Source organism: Leopardus geoffroyi, chromosome D1, assembly GCF_018350155.1.
Source record: "Leopardus geoffroyi isolate Oge1 chromosome D1, O.geoffroyi_Oge1_pat1.0, whole genome shotgun sequence".
Taxonomy (NCBI): Eukaryota; Metazoa; Chordata; class Mammalia; order Carnivora; family Felidae; genus Leopardus; species Leopardus geoffroyi.
In genome coordinates, this window is record NC_059329.1 from 45,311,568 (window position 1) to 45,327,437 (window position 15,870).

The window sequence follows — 15,870 nt, forward strand, 5'->3', positions numbered from 1 at the left end:
GAAGCAAAAATAGAATGGGCTTGAACTGTCTCGTTTTTGTTCCACCTTTTCATGGTCCCTATGTGTTTCACCTTGAAATTAATTAAGAGAGGACAGTGAGGTGAAATTGCACTATTTCATCTGGATGTTACCCTGTTACCCTTTTTTTCCTTTTTTTTTTTTTTTTTTGACTCTTAAAACACCAAGATTTCAGACATATATTTAAGCAATAATGAAAGGATCACAGCTCATTACAGAGGTTTTTGGTCAAACACAGATGCATCCCCCTCCTTGATTTTTTTTGTTCATAAGAATATGAAACTATTATTATGGCATAAAGTTGCCAAAAGGAGGAAAAGATTTTTTTTTTAAGATGTTCATGAGATGAAGAAGTATGGTTGACTCCAGGTGCATGATGGAAACAGCAGATTCTGTATCCCACAAAAAGGTGTGATACCATTACAGAGCAAGGGACAGTAGTAAATTAAATTTCCGTGCCTGTAGAGAGATGAGGAAACCTAGACGATACTTGCACGGCTGCTCACAGACAGGGTAGCAATTGTATACTTACAGGTGGGGGCTTGTAGGGGAATCAGCAAGATGAGGTAAAAATACTCATTCTCTTTGTTTCAGTATCCTAGGCCTCAGCTGATACCACATTGCTACTACCAGTCCAAAACTCACACACACACACACACACACACACACACCCATAATAGACACAATAGGGTTCAACAAATCATTCAGGCAGTTACAACAGGGAGTACTGCACCTGGCCAGGCTGGAAACAGTAAAAGTAAAGAAAACTAATGTAATAAAGCATAAGCAAGCACCACTGGGGACACCAAGAGAGAATCTAGTATCAGTCAGACCAAGTGTGACTTCTAAACAAGAAATGCTCATCAAGGCATGAGGCATGTTTCCTGAAAGGTTTCCTCACGGTCATACCATGCAAGGGTATGCAAGCTGATTTACAGAGCACTATGGGTATTCTCCCAACAAGGCAATAAGACCTGGATCAGATGATAACTTGACTCATACGCATTTACGGAGGGACTACCATTCATTAGGTGCTATGCTGGGCATGGGAGAAGGCAAGCACAGACCCTTAGACAAGCAACAATCATGTCCTGTGCTGAATGAAACTACAGGTGCTCCTAGGGGTCAGGGAGATGGACATGGAAAATAAACTCATTCTAGAAGAGTCAAGAACAGCTTCGCAGAGGTGAGTTCTCTGTGCGGTGTTTTGAGCATATCACACAGGATTCTTAGCTACAAACAACAGAATGCATTTGCCTATTTTTAGCAGCAAATCACTTTATCAGAGGAAAGCTCACAGGTTTTCTGAGAGACTATGCAGCCAGGAGTAACACCCCAAATCTCATTATGGAACAGCTCCAGTGGAGAAACTGCTACTGCCACCTCTGGGCAGAGATCCAGTCCTGGGCCACAGGACTTGACCAAGTGCTGCCTCTGGAACTGGATGAACCTGCCACCTCAGAAGCTCTACTTTCCAATTCTGAATCTGGGGTCAGTGCATCTGACTGGTGGAGCCCGGGTCATATGCAAGAGAAAGTGAGAAAGCCCACTTTCTGAATTTGAGACATACAGAGTAGAGAATGAATGCTTCAGGAATAGGAGGCATATTTGATGTTTCTGGGCACACAGAAGAGATGACAAAGGTTCACTTCAGAGGCCTATAAAGGCACTCACAACATGAAGCAAGGAGGAATGGTGTGTGCAGGGGCACTGAGAGTGAAAGAGCCTGGCTTACAGCAGATCTGAGAGGTCATTGCTCTAGACTTTCAACCTCATCTTAGGAGAGGGATTCAAGAAGCAGCAACTCAGTTGTACACTATCAGAAGAGATTTTATTACTTTAGTTATTACTATTATTAGCACTCTTATTCCCAAATGTCAGATTCATTGTATCTTGGATGCTCTGTTCACACAGCACCCATCACTAGCCAAACCCTGTGCTCAAGCACTGGGAACTAAGACTGTGGAACAGCCACTGAGACCTTCTGCCCCCTCCCAGGGCCTGACATATTTAGATCTATTAAAGCTAAGACTTTTACAATTATTAACAATATTCTCCTATGCATCCTCAACTGGAATTTGTCTAGAAGTATTTCCTATTAGAACATTTAATAACCAACTGCGTATCATCCCATGCTGTATGAGCACATGGTTTTTGTTAGTTAAGACAGCAGCCATGGTACATGCATTATATAGCCACCTACTATAGAACACAGGCACAGAAGCTTGCTTACTACAAATATTTTATCATCATAAGCAACCCTTTCTTTATGGTAGCTGTCAGAGTGGTTTGCATTTACATTCACACATCTGTCCACCTGTCAATCAGGAAACAATTAGAGGAGGCAAAATGAAGAGAGCAAACCTGCTCCTATTGGCTTGGCTTTCTCATGCAAATGCCAAGCTGACTTGGACAGAATACTTTCAATACTATAATGACCAGTAAGTCAGAACTTCACACATTTTCAAACTTCCCTAACAACTCTGCATAGACACAGACAACACCTTAGGGATCAGTCTAGCTTATTAATTAGTCTTCACACTCTTGTCTGGTTTCTAACATTTTAGAGCCAGCTTGTAGCATCAGCTCAAGTTACAAAACCTGCTGCATCAATAAGTTATTTCCCATAACACTAGAGGCACAATTAAATCAGTCTTTATAGCTTCTTGAAGATTTCATATTCAGTTACCAAATGCACCAGAAATTTCTCACTTTACTGAGCTAGGCATTTCCATTCTGTATTACTGCAATGAACTTCTTTCTGAGCTTTTTCAAGCTCTCCATTTAAATGCCTTGTTGAAAGAAAAAAAAAAAACTCCCAAATGTAACCAAACTGTTCTAGTTCAGTTTATGACTAAGAGCTACCTAAACACCCCTTCCCCCAGCAATCCTTCTTCTGCCTCTATTTTTCTTTCTTATTGCTTTGATCAACTTTTAATTGGACCACCAGAGACAACTCAAAATCTAGGGAAGAAAGCTCATTGTCCTCTACCTCAGTGTCTAATTCTCACTCTAGGATGATCTTCTGCTCTTTTTTGATAGGTCTTTAGGGAGTAATCTCAGAGAAGCCCATTTTTAATAGTTGGCCAACTCAAATAAAACCAGGAAAGATGTGGGAATATGGAAAGATAAGTTATACTCCAACAAAATAGAAATATGATGCAACTCTAACAAATGAGTCCAAACTTTTTACAAAGAATTCTGTTGAGACCATACTTGGATAAGACTTTAGGACAAAGTATAGGGTTATTTAAAAGAAAAGGTTTCAAAATGGATTTATTGCTTATTTATTAGTGGACACGATTTCACATTTTAAAAGAACTATAATTTGTAATTAAACACCCTCACTCCACCTTACCCTAGAATGATACCTACTTGTTCACAAATAGAGATAGGAAACTTCATTGGACAGTTAGGGGTTTACATGACACTTTCACAGAAATTATCTCATTTTATCCTTAACATTAGGTAGAGAAGGTATTCTTAGGTCCATTTCATGAACTAGTAAGCTGAACTCAGCATTTCCCCAAGATCACATATGTAATTAAAGAGGGATTAAGCCTCTAATCTTATCTTCTCACTTCTTACCATTCTCTTTTAAATAGCCTTCAAACTAATGTTTGAACACTGAGTACCTGTGTCAGTCATTCAAGAAGAGCCCAAGGCCCTTACTGGGTCTGCAACCCTTAGCACCACCAAAGTTGAAGGGAATGATGTCAACTGCCCCATCATACCTCAAATAGGAGACAGGTCAGTAAAGCAAATGTTTTCACCTTCATTACATGTTTTAACCACCTTACCCATGGAGGGTGCTCAGCAAAAATACCTTTCCAACAAAGCTTCACAATTTACAAAGGAAACACTCTGCATATCACTGTTCCAGGCCTTTCCCTTTTACCAGCTCTTACTTCCCCATCTTTCCATCTAATACTCTGTTTTAGTTGCCTTTATTTTACTAAATTTTTTTTTGCATTTCCTGCTTGTTATTTTGTCCAGTGATGAACTTTTAGCAAAGGCAAGACAATGAAAGCCACAAAAACCTTCACCTTCTTTAGAAGCAATGAAAGCCAAAGTCTACTATGACCCCAGAGAAAGATTCCATTCCCCACCCATCCTATGTTAACAGCTTTTTCTCCATTCACAATATAGTATATTCAAGAATACATAAATGCTTCAACCCTTTCCTAATTCCGGACTTATGTGCTAACACAGAATCGCTAAGCAACCTAAAGCTAATTCTTTTATTGCTGGCCTCTTATACCAGTGCTTCCTGCCTTGGCTTCAAATGCAAAATCTGAATAAAACTATGTCTGCCCTCATGAGACTTACATTTGTAATGGAATTCATCATAAAAACAAATTCTGTTTGAATTTTCTGGGTCTCTACTATGCCTAATACCATGGACTATATTTGTAACTCACCAAATATTTATTAAGTTGAATTACAATTATGGTAAGAGTCAGGTATAGATATTCTGATAAAATGTCTATTTTAACCACTGCTTCAAAAGAAATATAAGTGGTATATGATGGGGTACGTGGGTGGCTCAGTCATTTAAGCAGCTGACTTCAGCTCAGATCATGATCTCACAGTCTGTGGGTTGGAGCCCTACATTGGGCTTTGTGCTCTGCCCCTCCCCAGCTTGTACTCTATCTCTCTCTCTCAGAAATAAATATTAAAAAAAATAAAATATATACAAGTGGTATATGAGCTTAAAGAGAACAGACATATTAATGTCTAAACTATAGCAAGGTAACCTCAAATGTTCAAATGTCTCTCACTACTGAGTTGTGTCATTTACACTTAAAAGCAGTTTCCAGACAAATAGCTATAATTCTCAGTGGGCCAGTTAGCCATTTCAAAACAGTTTTAAACAGGTTTATCTACATTTCTTTCAAAAATTAAGTGTGTTCTTTAGTTTCAGCCACTCTTTTTTCATTTTTGGTCATTGAACCTCCATAACACATCTATTTGTTTTTAACTCAATACAGCAGAACTTCTATTTTGGACTAGTTTTCATGTGGGCCCATACCTATTCCCAGTGTTTTATATTTTCACATTATTCTTTATCAAAATTACCACATATGTTATACCCTTATTCAAACAGCAAATGATATCTTGGATTAGTTCTATCATTTCCAAATTATTGATGGAGAAGCTGAGGTTCATGGCACCCTAAGCGGCCTCATAGAGGATTTCACAAAGGCATTTACTGAAGATGGTGATGGATGTAAAGAGATGGTAAGCAGGGAAGATAAGCATTCCAGGTGCAGAAAATAGCCAGTCAAGCATAAGTGGAAGTACATAGCCGAGTGAGGACCCAGCTGCCCCAGGATCTTTCATTCATGGGGAAATTCTCCTTTGTCACCATCCTGTAGCTCTTTCCTTGAACCACAGATTTAGAAGGACTACCTTGCCTCTGGTAAAATATAGTAAGTTTGTGATTTTTTATAAAGGAAATATAGAAAATACTCCTTTATTCTATAATACTTATTTCTACTGACTCTGACCCAAGTTTCAAAATTACCCTATTATACACAGAATTACTACCCACTGAGTCTGTATACTGTTTCTTGACACTAATACTATGTAACTTTGGGGAGACTCATGTACAAAATACAGGTAACAACACTTACTGTACATGGTTGTTGTAAGGACTAAACAAGATAATCTGTGAAAGCACCCAATGCCTGGCACAAAGAAGTATTGTTTGGGGATAATCTCAGTGAATTTGGCTATATTTGGCTAATGCCTCCAATCCAGCCTAAAAAACAAAAGGCAGCCAGCTACTGGAGAGTTTATGCAATAACTTTCAATAATCAGTAGCTAGGAATTTAAATTCTACCAGCCGTTTTAAAAAAGTTGTAAAATGTTTTCCATTTCCCTCCAGAATCATGCTGATACCCCCCCAAAAATACATTAAAAATTATGTACAGACAATTGTGTTGAAGTAAATGGCTTAACTTTTTAATACTTCCCTCCTGGTACATCAGTTAAGCCATTAGCACCAAGGACTTCTTCCTGGGATCCCATCTGCTCCCCAAGGTTTATTTTAAACAATAAGCTACTTATTCTAAGAGGAGAGATGCTCCCATCACATTAAACTAAGAAGTCCCAAACACAGTTTGGTGTCCTAGTTATTTTGTCTAGAGACTTAACAACTAAAATAATTTCAACCTAAATATTAGGAGTTGAGGGGAATAGAAACAATCTGGTATTAGATATTAGGCCAAGCAAACCTAAGTCAGGAGGCACTGATGGTCTAAAAAAGGAAATACACAAATGGGTGGGAAAAGGGTCAGATGAGAAGTTGAGTCCAGCAGCCTACAGGCAAGTTAGGAGTTAGGAAGTCAGAGACAGAGAGGCAGGACGGAGGCCAGGCACAGCCCCAGAGTATGGCAGATGAAGCACTTGCTGGCACGAGGTTCTGCTCTCAAAAGCAAGAATGGCCTGAGGTTAGCATTTGAAACATCCGCCCAATGACAGGTGCTGGAATTGGGAGGACACAGTTAGCTGAGGCCCCTGGCCAAACAACCAGTTATCAAATATAAAGGAGAATTTTCAGTTTTCATCTCTCTAATCTTTGTTATCTGAGGACATTAACCAGAGAATTAGAAACCCTTCTCCTTTGCCTGTAGAACATACAGAGGTCCTCATGCTGACTTCTGGCCTTTCCTTTACAGCCGTTTTAGCTGGGCCTGCCAGCTTCTAAACAGTAGTGTTTCCTTCCTGCTCTCTCTAGATGATCACGTCCCTTCATGTTTTAACTACCACCTATTAAGAGATGCCCTCTAGATTAGTATCCCTTCCTAGATCTCATTTCTGATTGCCAGCCCCATTTGTCAAGTGTTTAAAGGACATCATGTGGGTATTTCGTCACCTTCAGCCCATCCATACTTCCACAGAATCATTCTCTCTCTCCCTTTCTCTTTCCCTTCCTCTCTCTTTGCCCTCCCTGCTTCATTTCCCTACACATACATACCCACACACCTACACATACCTATACAAGTAAAAGCTCAAGTTAGTTTAAAATGGTGCTTCTTGAACCTTAATGTGCGTATAAGTCACTTGGGTATTTTGCTACAGCTCAGATTCTGATACACTTAGGCTGGGGTGGGACCCCAGATTCTGCATCACTAAAAGCTCACAGGTTTCATCAATTCTGCTGGTCCCTAGCCCATTCTTAAAGTCACAATGATACACAGGAACTAGGTCACCTAAGTTAGAGTTTCACCTCATTCACTGCCTCCATTCCCCTGTTTGGCCTCAGTGTCTTTATCCATAAAGGCACAACTACACTGTACAATTTATGAGGTTTCCATCCAGCACTTAAAGCATGAATCAAGAGCTGAAGCCTGTTAACTGTAGCTAACAAAATGTACCTCCGTTTCTGTGCAGTGAACCTGATTAAAAAATCTAACCAGGACTTAGTAGCAATGCTAAATTAAACTAGGATTTAGTAACAATACTAAAGTGTTCAGAACACTATCTGCAATAGATATGGGTCCAGGAAATACACACTCTTAAAGACACTGGGCCAGGGGCAAAACTGGCACAGTTAAAACACAGTGCTATTTTGTGAAATAATAACAATTTGAAATGAATTCTCTTCTCAGTGGGTCTGTAAATCAAATGACAGCCATCAGAAATACACTGAGAGAACAGTCACTAAATAAATAGTACTGAAATAAAACCCAACAATAAGGGTATTCCAGGTCTAATGGTTATTTGTACCACCTGTAAGCAAGGTGTTTAGGGCTGTAGTGTATGTTTCCCCAATAGGTAGATGACATACAAGCCTATATTGGCTTTTATTTTAAAAGTGTTTACTTGTTAAAAAGTGTCACCTTTTATGGTGGTGGTGTATAGAAGAAACAAGACAAGGCTTGGAACACTAAGATTTGGGTTCAAGTAGAAGTTCTGTCTCTTGGTCAAATTAACGTGACCCTCTGTTTCTTTACTGGTGAAATACAGATCGTAATAAATCACGTACCAGTATACTGTTTTGGGAATTAGATTAACTAACTGGAAGAAAAGCTTAACAAAAATTACAGAACACCATAGAATACCAGAGAAGAGTGTAAGGAGAGAGGAGCAGCGTGAGAGAGGAATAGTGGTAGTTATTTTGTGTAAACTGAGTTGAAAACAGAACACTTCCTATCACTCCCTTTCTAAAAAACATTCAGTTACTCCACTGTCTACAAAGAAAAAAAGAGCATGCCCTTTGAGGACCACTGCAATTTTTTCTCTGCCTGCATTTCAAACCCACTTTCCACTATACCACATAGGCTTTCTACTGACAAGTGATGGGAGGGTCTCTGTGTTGCGTGAATGAATGAGTTACTACATGTTTAAGAGGAAAATGTAACTGCCATTTGAAATTACCTACCATGTGCAAGATGCCATGTGTTAGTTGCTTAATTTTTACAACCACCCTGTTGAGCTTGTAAATCATGTTAAACTTTATGGTCCCTTCTGATTGCCTTGGTTCTACCAATTAAAGGTCAAGTGACAGGATCTGCTCTGGAAGATTGTTCATTCCCCATATTTTACAGTTCTTCCTTTTGGCTTCTCAAAATGGGATTAAATTTCTCAAAGATTAGAAATGGAATCTATATTCTTCATTTCATAATACACCAGTGAAGACAAAATTTATGCCATGCCTCTCTGTCATTTGTTGATAGAATATTTTCCAAAGAATAACTAAAAGTAGTAACTTTTTTTCCAAAGAGTTATTTTCCAAAGAATAACTAAAAGTAGTAACACACATAGTATTGCACATCTAGTCATATTTACTAGGTTACGTAGAATATCATGTGTTAGATACTACAGTGCAATAATAGATTTACAGCTACTGTTTGGGCACTGGCTGTATAAGAAAGGGGAGAGGTATGAGGTTTGCCCCTTACATAGGGCTAAGTAAAATTGGTTCTAATGTATCCATACCAGTTTACTGGGTGACTTGTACACAATTATCTCATTTTGATTCACTAATTCCTCTCCACCATCCTGTAAGGTAGTTATTCTTATCTCTTTTGATTAGTTGAGAAAACCAAGACTAAAAGGGATCAAGTGACTCCCCCAAGGTCACATAGCCTATAGCTGCAGGGTGTCACTTTTTAAATTTTTTTTTAAATTTTTTATTTTTTAAAATTTACATCCAAATTAGTTAGCATATGGTGCAACAATGATTTCAGGAGTAGATTCCTTAGTGCCCCTTACCCATTTAGCCCATCCCCCCTCCCACAACCCCTCCAATAACCCTCAGTTTGTTCTCCATATTTACGAGTCTCTTCTGTTTTGTCCCCCTCCGTCACTTTTAAATATACATCACTTAAGTCTGAATCCCTGTTCCTTTTATGACCCTACTTATGTCTTTAATAAGCAAATATACAGCACCTGCCATGGGACAGGCACAGATCTAGTAGCTTTGGACTTTCTGAGAAAATCATTTTATGGAGACGAAGACTCAATGCCTGGTTCCCCTACTTTCAAAATAGCATGTGATGTTGGAATTCATTTCTCCCTTGGACCCAGAAATTTAGCAATATCTAAATACCATCAGAAGGGAAGTAATGAATTTGGCATTTCTGGAGACTCAGGTTTTCAATCTTCTCTGTGATCACTAACTAGTTACTAAAGGTTACCAATGTGTTGAAAAAGATGGTCGTTACTTCTCTTTTTTCCTGTTTTTGTCAGGCACAAAAAGAACTCAGGACAGGGGTGGGGAGTAGAAATAACACATAGGAGAGAGAGATTAGAAACTTTTTAACTTTAAAAAGGTCTTTACTTATACACTCATTCATGCCACTGATTCACAGATTCATAAGCTGCAAGGGGACATTAAAAATGGGCCCTTGGCAAGAAACACCGTACATAAACCATTTGCAGTAAAAAGCAGTAGAGTGTAGAGGTTAAGAATATGAACATGGAAGTAGATTTCTTCCTAGCATCAAATCTCAGCTCTGTCACGTAATAGCTGTATGACTTTGGGTAAGTTTTCTAACTTCCCTATACCTCAGTTTTCCATCTGAAAAACAGGGTGGAATATAATAGTGCCTATTTCATAGATTTGCTGTGAAGAGTAAATGAAACATTATGTATAAGGTACTTGGAAGACTGCTTGATAAATAGTAAACACTTTAAAAGTACAATTATTATTGCCATTCTCTTGCTCAAAAACATGCTTCTCTCTACCAACAGGCTAGGTCCAAACCACTCACCTTGACATTCAGGCCTTCTGAGATCCTAAACCATGACTTGAGTTTCATTTCCCACTATCCATTCAATTGTATTTCAGTAGTATTACCCAATCACTAAGCTCTTACTATGGGCTAAGTGCAGTTTTAGGTGCTGGAGGTATAGAGGAGAACAGGCAACACATGCTCCTTGGACTCACAAAACTCAGTTCCTCGGATTCAGCCAGCCCAGTCTCCCCACTACCCCCTTGAAAAGTCATGGTAATCTTGACCTTTATTCGTAATATCCTCCTATCTAACATACTTGAATAGCAGTTAGGATTCTCTCCTCTGCCTAATCAAATTTCATCTTCCTTTCCAAGTGCCCTCTTGCATAAAGTTTTCCCTGACAATTCAACTCAAGGTTGCTCCCCTTGAATTCCTATGTCACAGCATTTAATTAGCTACTGCCTTCTATTCCTATGAAAATATTTTACCCACACTGTAACAGATTACAGCATTAATGGTCAGGAACACTTTAGTGGAAAATCCAGCTCTGCTTCTTAAATATGTGGCCTTAAACAAATTTTTTAACCTCTATAAGCCTTGGTTTCCTCGTCCATAATGGGAACAATAGGATTTACCTTACAGTGTTTTTTTTTTTTTTCCTGTTAGTTTATTTATTTATTTTTTTTATTATATGAAATTTATTGTCAAATTGGTTTCCATACAACACCCAGTGCTCATCCCAAAAGGTGCCCTCCTCAATACCCATCACCCACCCTCTCCTCCCTCCCACCCCCCATTAACCCTCAAGTTTGTTTTTATGACAACAATGCATATAGTGAGATTTCTGAGATATAGAAGATACTACATTAATGGTAGTCTCCCTTTCTTCTCTCCACTCCCATTGATCTTATCTTCCCATCTAACAAGTAAGTCCTCTGATTTGGTCGAATATGGCTCTAATGCCACATATGCAGGGTTGAACATACGTTAAGAATTCAAATAATAAAGGGGAAGGGAAGAGAAAGTGATCTTAGTATCTAGAACTGACAGAGAACCTTCATGTCCTGCCTTGATGACAACATCCTCTTACCTAACAGCACTTTCTATTAAACTCTCTCATGTGACAAAATGTCACATGCAAAGCACTCGTTTCCAGTTTTCCACACATCTATGTTCATAATAGGTACCATGTGTTAAGCACCTCATTTTTGCTAAGGTGATTTACAATCCTTCAATGCCTGCTACAACCCTGTGAGATGGCAATTATCATTTCCATTTTATAGATGAGAAAAAAAGTTCAAAGAATAAATAATTGATTCAAGGTGACCAAGCTAAAAAGTGGCAGCACAAGAATTCAAATACAGATCTGACTACTAAGCCATGATAATACTAAACATTTATATTACATCAAATCTAGAATGCACTTTTTTTACACCTCTGAAATCAGGATGAGCCCAACCCATAACTGATATTTTTATTAAATTACAATTATTATCCTTTTTTTCTATCTTAGTGGCATTAAGTGCATAAAGATGATGCATTTCTCAGCCAATCGTTTATTTGATTCAACAAATGTGTTAACAGTACTTTTTATGCAGTAGGCATCACACCTTAAATCTACTAATTCATCTAATTCTCACAAGAACCTTGTGATATTGTCTTTTATTATCATTTTCATTCTACAGATAAAAAGACTAAGGCATAAGACAGTTAAGTAGCTTGTGTTCTCTCCCCTCTCCAACTTAACAGCTAGAGCACATTGTACTTAGTATTTGAAACCCAGATATGGTTCCAGATTCTGTGATTAAAACCAGTAAATTGCATGCATTGATGCTATGCTATAAACTGCTATGCTACATCAGCTCTCTCTGCACTGCTTTTCTGTCCAAAGATGTCCTTAAGAATTATTTGTAGGTTTTTAACAAGACAGTAGATATCTTCTTCAGCTCTCTATAAATTTCACAGTACCTAGCACAGTGTCTTGTTCATTGCCTCACTGGCAAATGCAGAATAAGTCTTTATTGAGTCTAATCTTAATACAAATATCAAAAGTAAAAATTTAACAGATTTAGTGTAGCCTTTCAGCTTTCCTCAGGTGATGTTTACTGATGGATTCATTTAATTCAGTGGTTCTCAATAGGGCAATTTTCCTCCCAAGAGACATTTGTTGATGTATGGAAACCTTTTTCACACCTGGGGATGGGAATGGAGATGCTACTGGCATCTAGTGAAAAGAAACCCTGAATTCATTGAATAGATATGGAGCACCTTCTCAAGCCACATTTTTCTTATTTATAAATCTAGAAATTCATAGTATCAAAAAAATTCTTTTGATCTGAATGTACTCCTACTCAATACATGCATTCCCTTTTCAGCAACCACATCAGATAGTCTTAAGACTCTATCTGAACACCTCACCTTCAGGAGCCAAAATTTTATAGACTCTGGGGAAGCCCACCTGTTTCTAAAACCATTAATTAGAATTCGTAACTGACATGCAAGAAACATGGCTACAATTCTGCTTAACATCAAATAAACCAGGCTCTATTACTATGGCTGATAAAAGCACTATTAAAAAAATCACCCATGACTTTTTCAAAATTACTGTTCTTTAACATGCAGTCTCAGTTCACTAACTAAACTCTTTCTTCGTCTTAAATGCAATTTTCCACACAGAATATTTCTGACTAATGGTTCTTAGATAATCCTCAGAAATGTCAGTACCCTTCACTAATTCAGATTATCAGAGAAAAGCCAATCTCAAATAAGGACATTTAAAACTTATGACATAGCTATAAAATTGCCTCTTTATTACTTCTAAATGCTGTTTTCATTCATCCATGCAATAAGCCCTTTTGTATTCCCATGCTGGACCTCAGAAATACAGATGGAATAGAACCAAACACTGGAATGAAGGTATCCACAGTCTGTCAGAGGAGGCAATCATACTACATTGTGACTGCAATCAAGGAAAGACTGATGAGGAAGTCACCAATTCTATCTGGGGGACTTGAGAATTTACAGAAGAGTTGCCTGAGCTAAGGTTTCAAAGATTTGTAGCATTTCCTGGACAAAACAAGGGAAGAGCAGGTGCAAACACACCAAGTCTGAAGGAATGAAGAGCATTCTGAGAACGTACATAATCCAGCAGGCTGACACTCAAGCCCTGTGTACAGGATCTCCAAGGCAGGAGATTTTGTGGAAGCTCATATGTGCCCTGGTAGAGAGTTTGGACTTTATCCCAGGACCCAAGAGACCAAGTCAGAATGCACTGTAGAAAAGATCACTGGCAGAAGTGAGAACAAATTGGAACTGAGAGAGACTGGAATGCAAAGGTGATGGTGATTTATCTAGACATCTTGGAAAGGAACTGTCCTTCTTACAACAGTATCTGCCTAGCTTAATGAAGACCTAGAGTTTATTTTAAATGGAGCATATCAATTGCTATCATTGTATTAGGTCACTAAAGGGCATGGAGAACAACTGTGGATCTTATGGAGGAGCCAACTAAGTCCAAGGAAGGAAAGTAGTTGTACTTAAGTGATACAGTAGTTAGAGAAGACATAGGAGGAGCACTCAGGGCTCTAAATATCCAACCCTTTCCACTTTTTCTACTGCTATGAGATTGTTGTTATTTATTTGTGAAAGGCCGTTTTTTTTTTTTTTTATCATGTGAGCAATTAAATGCTTCTCCTTTTTTTCTCTCCCATCATTCACCTGATGTTCTATTTACCCAATTAATTTTTACTGTGTATAAAGAAAGCCCTTTCAAAGCCAAGATAAATTTCAGCCTAGACCTTGTCAACCTGCTGGCTGATTCCTAATTAACTGAGATGAAAATGAATGGAGGTTTATTGTTATTGAGCTTCTGAAAGCCTTCTGCTTACACTGGATATGGAAGCACTTGACAGGAGGATTGTGTGCCTTATATTCTGAACTCAACAATGGACAGATGACAGAGCAAGGGAGCCATCACAGGGCTATAGGACCCAGATGGGCAGGATGTTTCCCAAATTCCTTAGTAACTACTGTATTGATGCAGGGGGAGTGCTCTAGGAAATGGCATTGGAGTAGGGTCAGAGTTCAAACCTTACACTGGTGACATCCTTGCATCTCCAAATTGAATAGTCTTGAGAACCTCAATATTGATTTAAGACAGGATTATCACTGCAAGTTTGTTATCATTTATAATTCTCATTCACACAACTATGGGGGTGATTATGATTCTGTGAAATTGGAAGTAATGACTACCCACAATTTCCTATGCTTTGTAAGTAGCTGTAACAAGAAGAGAGAGAGAGAGAGAGGGTGAGAGTGTGGGGTAGAGGACGGTCAGAGAACACACACTACATAAATTTTCTGAAGGTTGCATAAATTTTCTGAAGGTTCTTCTTTCTTCAAAAAAGAAGAAATAAAGTCAGCAGTTAATTTGTACAAAGTCACTTGGGAGAACCAAGAGTTATTTGCTGCTGAACCCACTCTCTTTGTAAAATCATTCATCTCCACTCCTCTAGTTTCCACAGGTAGTGACCTCTCCTACACAGTGACATTCAAAGCCTCTTTCAAAGCCTATTCCAGGTCTTCCCAGGGTGGCAGAGTTGCTTATCTGTAGGGTTTGGGAGATGGACCTCCATGCAGCCTTTTATTCTCTTAATCAAGGTGAAATGTTAGTGAGCTGACTGCAAACCTTAACTACTTTCTCCAACTTCATTTTATGAGAAATAAACTGATCTCAGTCTTTATCTTGGGCTCCACAACCATCTCCTAATTCATTCTAAATATGAGCAAAGAAATTTATTAACTAAGTACTCCTAAAACACCTAATACTTTAACCACTCTACTGTGAGATACCTACTGCCTTGGAAGACTGACACTCTGGAATATATATAACTGAAAGTCTGGAGAGACTTTACTCTCATCCTGAAACAACCAAAAAATGGACAAAATATATTAAACTATGGTTTTGAAGATACTGGAAATCAGGCAAAGAATGACAGTGGTCCCTGAGAATAGGAACTAAATAAGAGATAAAGTTGCACAACTCTCTTGAGAGTGTTCAATACAGAGGGGAGGAAACCAGACAGAGCCCAATGAACTTAATAGTTGAGAAAATGAAATTGAAAGTCCAGAGGGACCAAGGTGATTAGAGAACAGACTCCTGTAAAGGAAAGAATAGCACAGAGAGAACTCTGAAGATCTGGAAAAATTTTCCTAGATTATTTAGCTAAGTGCTGATCAACATGTGCCTGTAAGGAAATGACCTAACACTGGGGTAAGAGCCACCCAAAGAATTAGAAGGAACACTGCCTGATCTTACATAGGCATATTGGAAAACTTCATAAATCACGGGGAATGAGGTAGAATACCCAAAAAATCTTGCTTTGATAGTGGGAAATAGTTATCTCTAGATTGAGTACTACTTGAAACCCAACTAATAAATCTTAAAAGTAAAACTCACAAGGATCAATCTATATCCAAGGAAAAGGACTGTATCCAGAACAAAGTTCAAGAAAACTTATAGGAATACAAAGATATCAAGCCCCCCAACAAGGTAAAAAAATCCATGTCTGGAATCCAGTCACATAGCAAAAAAGCAGGAAAATACAACCCGTTATGAGAAAAAGCAAAACCCACCCACAACTGACACAAATGTTAAAGTTAGCAG

At 38.4% G+C, this 15,870-nt stretch overlaps 1 long non-coding RNA gene across 1 annotated transcript in view; it reads left to right on the forward strand.

The window, feature by feature from the left end:
* Window positions 1-15,870, forward strand: part of LOC123601050 — a 51,548-nt gene that overhangs the window by 2,357 nt on the left and 33,321 nt on the right. Inside the window, exon 3 of the long non-coding RNA XR_006713951.1 lies at window positions 3,624-3,768. This is a non-coding gene — a long non-coding RNA (uncharacterized LOC123601050). The remainder of the gene's footprint in view (window positions 1-3,623; window positions 3,769-15,870) is intronic.